This window comes from Rutidosis leptorrhynchoides, chromosome 7 (assembly GCF_046630445.1).
Source record: "Rutidosis leptorrhynchoides isolate AG116_Rl617_1_P2 chromosome 7, CSIRO_AGI_Rlap_v1, whole genome shotgun sequence".
Taxonomy (NCBI): domain Eukaryota; kingdom Viridiplantae; phylum Streptophyta; class Magnoliopsida; order Asterales; family Asteraceae; genus Rutidosis; species Rutidosis leptorrhynchoides.
This window is the reverse complement of record NC_092339.1, coordinates 96,234,946-96,242,916: the sequence shown is the minus strand read 5'-3', so window position 1 is coordinate 96,242,916 and position 7,971 is coordinate 96,234,946. Positions and strand designations below refer to the sequence as shown.

At 28.6% G+C, this 7,971-nt stretch overlaps 1 long non-coding RNA gene across 10 annotated transcripts; it reads right to left on the bottom strand.

Moving 5' to 3' along the window:
- Positions 1 to 2,084: 2,084 nt before the first annotated feature.
- Positions 2,085 to 6,706, bottom strand: LOC139856945 (uncharacterized). Of its 10 annotated transcripts, XR_011762239.1 has the most exons (10): positions 6,481 to 6,706; positions 5,627 to 6,326; positions 5,457 to 5,516; positions 4,739 to 4,816; positions 4,578 to 4,633; positions 4,367 to 4,418; positions 3,907 to 4,051; positions 3,426 to 3,557; positions 3,170 to 3,274; positions 2,085 to 2,508 (listed from the first exon to the last, which is right to left on the bottom strand). It is a non-coding gene; the product is annotated as an uncharacterized lncRNA (long non-coding RNA). The 10 variants fall into 10 exon arrangements; XR_011762240.1 differs by lacking the exon at positions 4,578 to 4,633 and having other exon boundaries at positions 2,086 to 2,508; positions 3,426 to 3,552; XR_011762235.1 differs by lacking the exon at positions 4,578 to 4,633 and having other exon boundaries at positions 2,086 to 2,508; positions 6,481 to 6,705.
- Between the last annotated feature and the right edge of the window lie 1,265 nt (positions 6,707 to 7,971).

The following is a 7,971-nucleotide window of genomic DNA, read 5'->3' as shown; positions in this document are numbered from 1 at the left end:
GTAAAATTTAGTCCGTTTTAGAGTTTAGGGTTTGGTATTTTTGGTTTATTCCATAGATCCAAAACACCAAACCCTAAACCCTAAACCCTAAACTCTAAACCGTTCGTGTTAAAAACTCAATCTAAATCCTAAATCTAAACCCTATATCTAAACCCTAAACCCTAAATTTCTAAACCCTATAAACCCTAATATCTAAACCCTAATATCTAAACCCCAATAGCTAAAACCTCAACATACGCTCGAAAAACACGATAATTGTTAATTATTACTTCTTCGAGCTTTTTCCCGCCAAAATAAAAACATTTATCACAAAGTGCCTTCATTAAATGTTCATATTTTCATCTCATCTATAATGTTCGTGAACAAAGTTTTTTCAAAAAACGAAAAAAAAAAAAAGTTTTGCTTCCCCTGCTTCCCCCCGATTGGTTACTTCCCCATTGATCATGCCCATATATATATATATATATATATATATATATATATATATATATATATATATATATATATATATATATATATATAGGATCAAGAGAGAAGTAACCAAGCGGGGGGAAGCAAAAAAAAAATCATTTTTTTGGAATTTTTTTTTCAGGCGTCAAGATCACACGAAAATATGAACATTTAGAAAAGATACTTCGTGATGAATGTTATTATTTATGCGGGAAAACGATCGACAAAAATAACAATAAAGATAATATTGATCGTGAAGAATGTTAACGCTCCTACCACTATATATATATATATATATATATATATATATATATATATATATATATATAACAGTAAAAAAAAGGGACGTACCTTGGAGTGCTTTGCGTATCTCAGGACATAGGTCACGACAAAATAATAAATGCAACACTACACTAGCAATAAGCATATATGACTCCATACAAACACATAAAAACACGTCTACGCATACATAGCTACATACAAACATACATACGTACATACAACCTTACCTAAACATACATAAAACATGCATATGTGACGACCCGAAAATTTCTGACCAAATTTAAACCTAATTTTATATGGTTTCGACATGATAAGCCAAGTCTATTTAATTGAATATCAAAGTTCTTGAACCATTTCATGAAATCATTAGATCTTTGACTATTCTAAACGATTCACGAACAATTGTTTGTAAATAAATGTGTGTGTGTATATATATATATATATATATATATATATATATATATATATATATATATATATATATGTGTGTATATGTATATAAATATATGTGTATATATAATAACGTGAAATAATAAAATGCAAATTAATCAGTAGAATTAAATGTGTAAAATGAGTATATATATATATATATATATATATATATATATATATATATATATATATATATATATATATATATATATATATATATATATATATATATATGTGTGATATTATTATGAATCTATATATGTATCCATATGATTTCTATTAAAAAATTATTTATATATTGTATATATATAAAATATATAAACTAGTTAAAGACCCGCGAATTCGCGGGTTTTTTTGTAAAAAGTTTTTTATATATAACAACAATCCATTAAAATGTTCGAAGATTTTAAATTGAAAGTATGTTGAAATAAGAACATAAAGCCAATGAGGAATAGGAGTATAAATAATCATTGATCTTATCAAATTTACTCAACATTAAAACATCCCTACATATTTTCAACATATAAACATGAATAATCACGGGTTTATTAAATGACAACCCTTTAAATAAAATACTCCATAATTTAAGATGTACAATGTATTACTTCAAAGGCTAGCGATATAAATAAATGCACTAAAGATTTAGAAGAAAACGTATATTAGAAAATTAGCTTATTGAATACTTATCATAACTGTATGAATTCCCAATTGTTGGGTTGATATGGCCTAAGCATATTGATATAACAATAGCAATAGCAACATAACTAAACAAAATAGAATATTAAAGGTAACATATCGAGAAATTTTGAACTCATATACAAACCACAAAATTTGTCAATGGCAAAGGAAGAGCACTAATATAAACGATAAGTGTATCTAAGATATCTCTCTTGATATATATAATCTGGAAAAAAAACAATAAGTATCCACAATAATTTCACAAATTATAGGCTGATAGAAGGTAAAAAAAAAATAACCGATGAACCAAAAATAATAACACAAATATGTAGTCACTTCACCTAATACTTGATTAGAATCAATGTGTTATGTTCAAGAAATTAAAGATCAAAGATTACTACTAATGAAAAAGAAGAAAAGAGATTGACAATTAACAAATGAACAAAGAGAAGGAACTACATTAGACTTATAACCAAATAAAATACTAATCTTGCATGTATCTTGCATCTTGTATCACCTTTAAAAACCACTAACGTTCTCTCAAGTTGACTTGCACAACCAATATCACCAAACTTGCATACACCATTCTTCACGTATATACGTCAGTTGAATGAAGCATATATATTATCATAGACGATTAGATTTGCCGAGCAACTTCAAGTGTCACTTCAACATGAACACGAAATTGTAAATGTAGATTTCTCGAGTAAAAAAAAGGAGTTTCCAACTATGTAACTTAAATGAAATCAAATGCAGCTTACACATGCAACATATAACTAATTTATTTAGGATCACAAAAAATAACATATTAAAAGACTAATGAAAGAACGGTTATATGAAAACACTTTTTATCATTAGGAAAGTAGCATGACAATATATACAACTTAGTTAGCTACAATAAATAATACAAACTCACAACCTTTTGAATGGCCTGTCTATTGTTATTTTTATTTTTTGTTTTTCTAACAAAGAACAGAATATATAAAGTGAGTAGGACTCAGCCATTAAATCAATGACTGAGCCCAAAAGGAATACAACTTGTTAATCTTTGCATTTACAACAATGAGGCAAAAGACCCAAAATAGCCGAACTAAGCAGGCCTTCTATACAATGAACCATCACAATGCAACATGGTTAACTTGCTGTAACAAAAGCTAGGCATGCCTCTAATCTCTAAACAAAAGCCAAATAAAGGCATACATAATCAATACTAACGGTTCAAGATAGCCAAGGTTGTAGCCTAAGTCTTAGCTATCCATATCATAAATTAGGATTATAAACCCCAAAGAAAAAATATATATGAAAACGATACGGTATAGAGACAAACCGTGTATTCAACAGAGATAAACAGACCGTTAACAGCATCATATTCAACATAATGGTGTATGTAAAGCTACTCTAGCAACAAATCTTCCAATTCTTCCATAACCTACTATGAATCGTATTTACTTGCTTAGTCTTTGCACCAATACATACACCATTTCATGACTAAATGAAATATATAAGTACATCTTAATGTTAGAAAAGCATAACGAAAACACTATGTGCTGTAAATATGCAGCAAAGCAAGGAGTTGTTTGTACCTGTTAGAAGTTAGCGGTATTAATTAACTCATCATCAAGGCACTCATCAATGGCCTTGACGTGTTTTAATAGCACCACCAATTAGCATTTCGGAAGGTCCACTGGCACGTTTCAATAGCTCCTCCCACTATCCTGCACACAACATAGTTCGTTGTCAAAAGCTCAGCAAAAAAAAAAAAAAAAAAAAAAAAAAAAAAAAAAAAAAAAAACTGCTATAAAACTATTGACAAATATAACTATTATAACTAATTTCCTAAAATGGGAAATTATTACCAAGTCTTTTTACCTCTCAAATGATTTTAAAAAGTTGTAACTGACAATCTATAAAGATTAATAGAAAATAGAGAAATCTATATCAACCCATAAATAAAAATAAGTCTAAAACATTTCATAGTTGTTTCTAGTTCAAACATTTCGTTAACATCAACCTATAATCTTTGTACCTAATCTTGCAATGTATTAAAGACCAAACATTATCTACCTTTTTTGATGACATGTTCTTCAACAAAATAGAAGAAATGTTAGTCCCTCTCAAAGTGCCCAGTGCAAACCATATATATTCTTATATGAGTTGGTCGTTTTTTTGGATCGAGATCTTCATGTGAGTCATGAAAGTTAAAGACTCACTGCAACAACTCAGAATTAAGATCTCTTTAGTCCATTAGCCAAAAGATGCTTTAAGTATATCTTAATTCATAAAAACTCCTAAATTGATTTATTAATAAGAGTATGCTTTTATAGAACTATATAAAAACTTTTGCATCCATATTTGATAACCATTTATAAAATAGTACAACCAAGTTGTCATTATCATCTTTGACACCTTCATTGAAATGACCAAGTGAAAATATATACAATACAATAAAATATATATTTATAGATAGTTTGGGAGTAAACAAATAATAAAACAAAGGACTGATATATGATAATATTTTTGTTACCAGATTTTCATTCTAAAAAGTTGCAAATGATGGTGAATGTTATATGTAACCCCTGCAAAATACATAAAACAATTTATTTAAAAGTATGACAAAAAAAATAATAAGATCACCCAAAAAGTATGTCAAGACTGAAATAACTATTGTAGCAATCAAATGTAAAACTAATCAAAAATATGTGTTATGTAAATCACTCATTAATTGTTTGTTTTACTTCTTTGGGGCAATTAATCGAACAGTTGTGCTTCTAGTTTATTGTAGTTCAAGAGCCTGAAATGTGAAATTTTAAAAATATAAATAGATATGCACCATTGTAACTTCTACAATTTTTTTCTTAGTCATAAGCTCATTTGAATATAATGTTTATATAAGTACCTTGTAAATTGAAGCTACCAATGTAGTAATACCTTCACACAGTTTCCCACTTTCACGAACTGCACCTCCTGACGTGAACTAACAAAAAGCATACTTTGCACCATTAGTTAGTCCTTACGATCCGCCCATATTGCTACTTATAACATTTACTAATAGGAGTTGTTGAATGAGATAGTAATGTTACTTTTCAATATAAAAGCATCATTATTTACAACCATTAAACATATGAATATCAAATTAAACACATATACCTTCTATAGCTTTTTCACTTTGACATTTCATCAAACACTTTTTCTAGGCTTCCTTTAAAACAAAATTCTTAAGAACTATACTTCTAATCTCTTATGGAACTAACATCCTTAACACCATCAATGATTCCACATGTGACATCATGGTTGTTGTATTAATAAATGGCTTTATATATTCAAATATAGAAAAACAACATTCAACTATATAATTTAGGCAAAACAATATAATAAAATCAAAAAAATTAATGTTGACATATCAGCAAACACTTCTAATGCATTATAACATAAGCATAATTTCGACTTGCTTATAATTCTTCAACCATAAAACCCGAGGAAAAAAAGACATGTCAGGTTTGTGTTCGTGTCTCTTATTCATTTCGAAGTTTAGTTGTTAGAGCTTTTTGTACACAACATATATAAAACAAAACGAAAACTTTATATCATGCCTTTTGCAAATCATTCAAAGTTACCTTTGCTTGTTATCGGGATGTCATTCATCCTATTTTCCGGTAGCACAAGCTTGCAAAATGCTTCCATACAAAATTAAAAAATAAATGAATCACACTTTTGCATTCAGTTAATTTTATTTCAAAAGGTGTATTGAATCTGAGATGTCACCTTCAAAGAAGTTTCTACTAACCTTTAATCCAAATTGTTAGGAAATACTTGATAAAATCTCCTATATGTAATTGAAGAAATTTAGAATAAAAATACATATTAGATGCAAACCCTAGAATTAAGAACGATCTGATATCATATGAGAATAAGTGATAAATGATAAATGATAAATTATTAAATTGAAAAGAAACCTGTATAATTTAGATGCAAACCCTATAACAAACCTGAACCGAATTGCAGGCAGTAGATTAGCTTCAATTAAAATATGTAGTGTTAGCACAAAAGAAGTCATATAATCCATAATAACAAACTGGACCGAATTGCAAGCAATAAAATTAGCCCTGTACTCCAGTTCCTGGTATTTGATTAGTCTTTTACTCATTTACAGATGCTATTCATTTATAGAAACAATCATATTATCCATGATCTGATATTTTATAGAGTAATAAGTCAAATTTTCAACTAAAGTTCCAACTACGATCACTATCTCACAAATTTAACCCCAAATATTGTCGATCAAGTAATTGTTAAAGAAAGAAAAAACGTTATATAAAAATTAAAAATTGAAATTGAAACTGAAACTGAAACGGTACCTATGGAATTCCAGATTTAATCCAGCCCCTTGATTATAAAGATCTCACCCTATGGCTCCAGATTTCAGAAACTCAAGCCAAATCTTGTCATCCATCAAGAAGAATGACTCCAAGATTACCACCACAAATCTGTAAATATTTGAATCGAACAATACATTATTCATAGAGGCATTTCATCAAACACCTGGAGTGGAGTGCGTTCATGAAGATGCATATTTCTAATAAAGTCAGAGTGTCTAATAGAATGTTGCAGATTAAACGACCAGAAAATTAAAGTTCATACCTGAGATTATGAGCTGTTCGTTCTTCAGCCACGAATAAACATCACTTTAATTTTGGTAACCCTAATTTTATGACGATATGAAGATGATGAATGATATGGAGGCAGGTGAAAAGAGAAGATGTTAAAATAGCAATTTCTGAAAGATGAACGATGTGATTAAAGAAACAGTTCGTATTCAATATTTAAATTCTTGATTGGAGAGAGAGAGAGAGAGAGGCGTGCAAGATACATGGAACAATTTCTTGATGGGATTGTTTAAATAAACCAGGATACTTAGATAAAAAAAAACCAGTCAACTACAATGATTACCTAATAATATATTTTTCATATTAATATGGAGTACTTTGTATATTATTTTATCATATGTATATACTGTAATAATTAATAATTTAATAATTCTTATACTTATATTCTTGTATATTGTTACTGGTATTCTCCGTACATTATTACTATTATATTAAATCTTCAACATATATCCATTCAAACATCCATCGGTCCATATTACTCTGTAATATTAATCCCTATATCCATAATCCATTCTATTTTTTGACAAATCATTTCCATTTCCATTCCATACAAAAAAAAAAAAATAAATAAATACTCCGTATATGATGAAAATAACCTTAAACCCAGCAGTCCAACACCATTCTCTACCCTCAACTTTCTACAATTCTTTCGCCGACCACCTTCCGTCACCGTTGCTCTCCGACCACTTCAATTCGCCGCCAGAGTTCGAATGATTGTGTGATTGGGTTCATCTTGTTAGGAAAATGATTTCAAGTTTAACGGTGGTGGTGGTGGTGACTTCTAATTTTTTGGGAGCTGAGAGTTATCATCGTTTAAAAATTAAAGGGATGTTTTGAATTTTAGAGAGAGAGAGTTTAAGAGAGAAGATGAAAAGTGTAATCTGTGTTAAAAAATATTACTGGTACTAGTGAGGTCGAGAGTTATCATCTAAAGATAAAAGGGGTGTTTTGAATTTTAGAGAGAAAATTAAGAGAGATTAAAAAAAGTGTAGTATTTGCTAAAATAATTAATTTGTAGAATATATATTTTTTGTCGGAATTTTTTGAAAATAACAAAATAGTTTGACCAATCTTGTATAGAAATTTGAGCATCCTGGTTTATTTGGAAATCTTGTCTAGAAATCTGAGGAGTCTGGTTTATTTATAAGCACCCTTCTTGATTGGCTTTGAGGTCAAAAGTATATTTACAATTTAGAATAAATTGAAAATATTTTTGAAAATTAACAATTTTAAGTGGAGATATGGAATGAAGATATCTTTAATTGGCTGGAAAATTTCATTAGTAGGTGGAAAAATAACTTAAATGCCGATTTAAATGCAATTGTTTTGATGTAAATTTAAATTTAAATGCCGAATTAATTGGTTGATTTTAAAGTTCAGTTTAAATTTATGGGTATGGGTATTGAAGTAATTTTCTACATAATTGAAATTTGTATTAAGTAATATTGTTTTGGAGATTTAATCT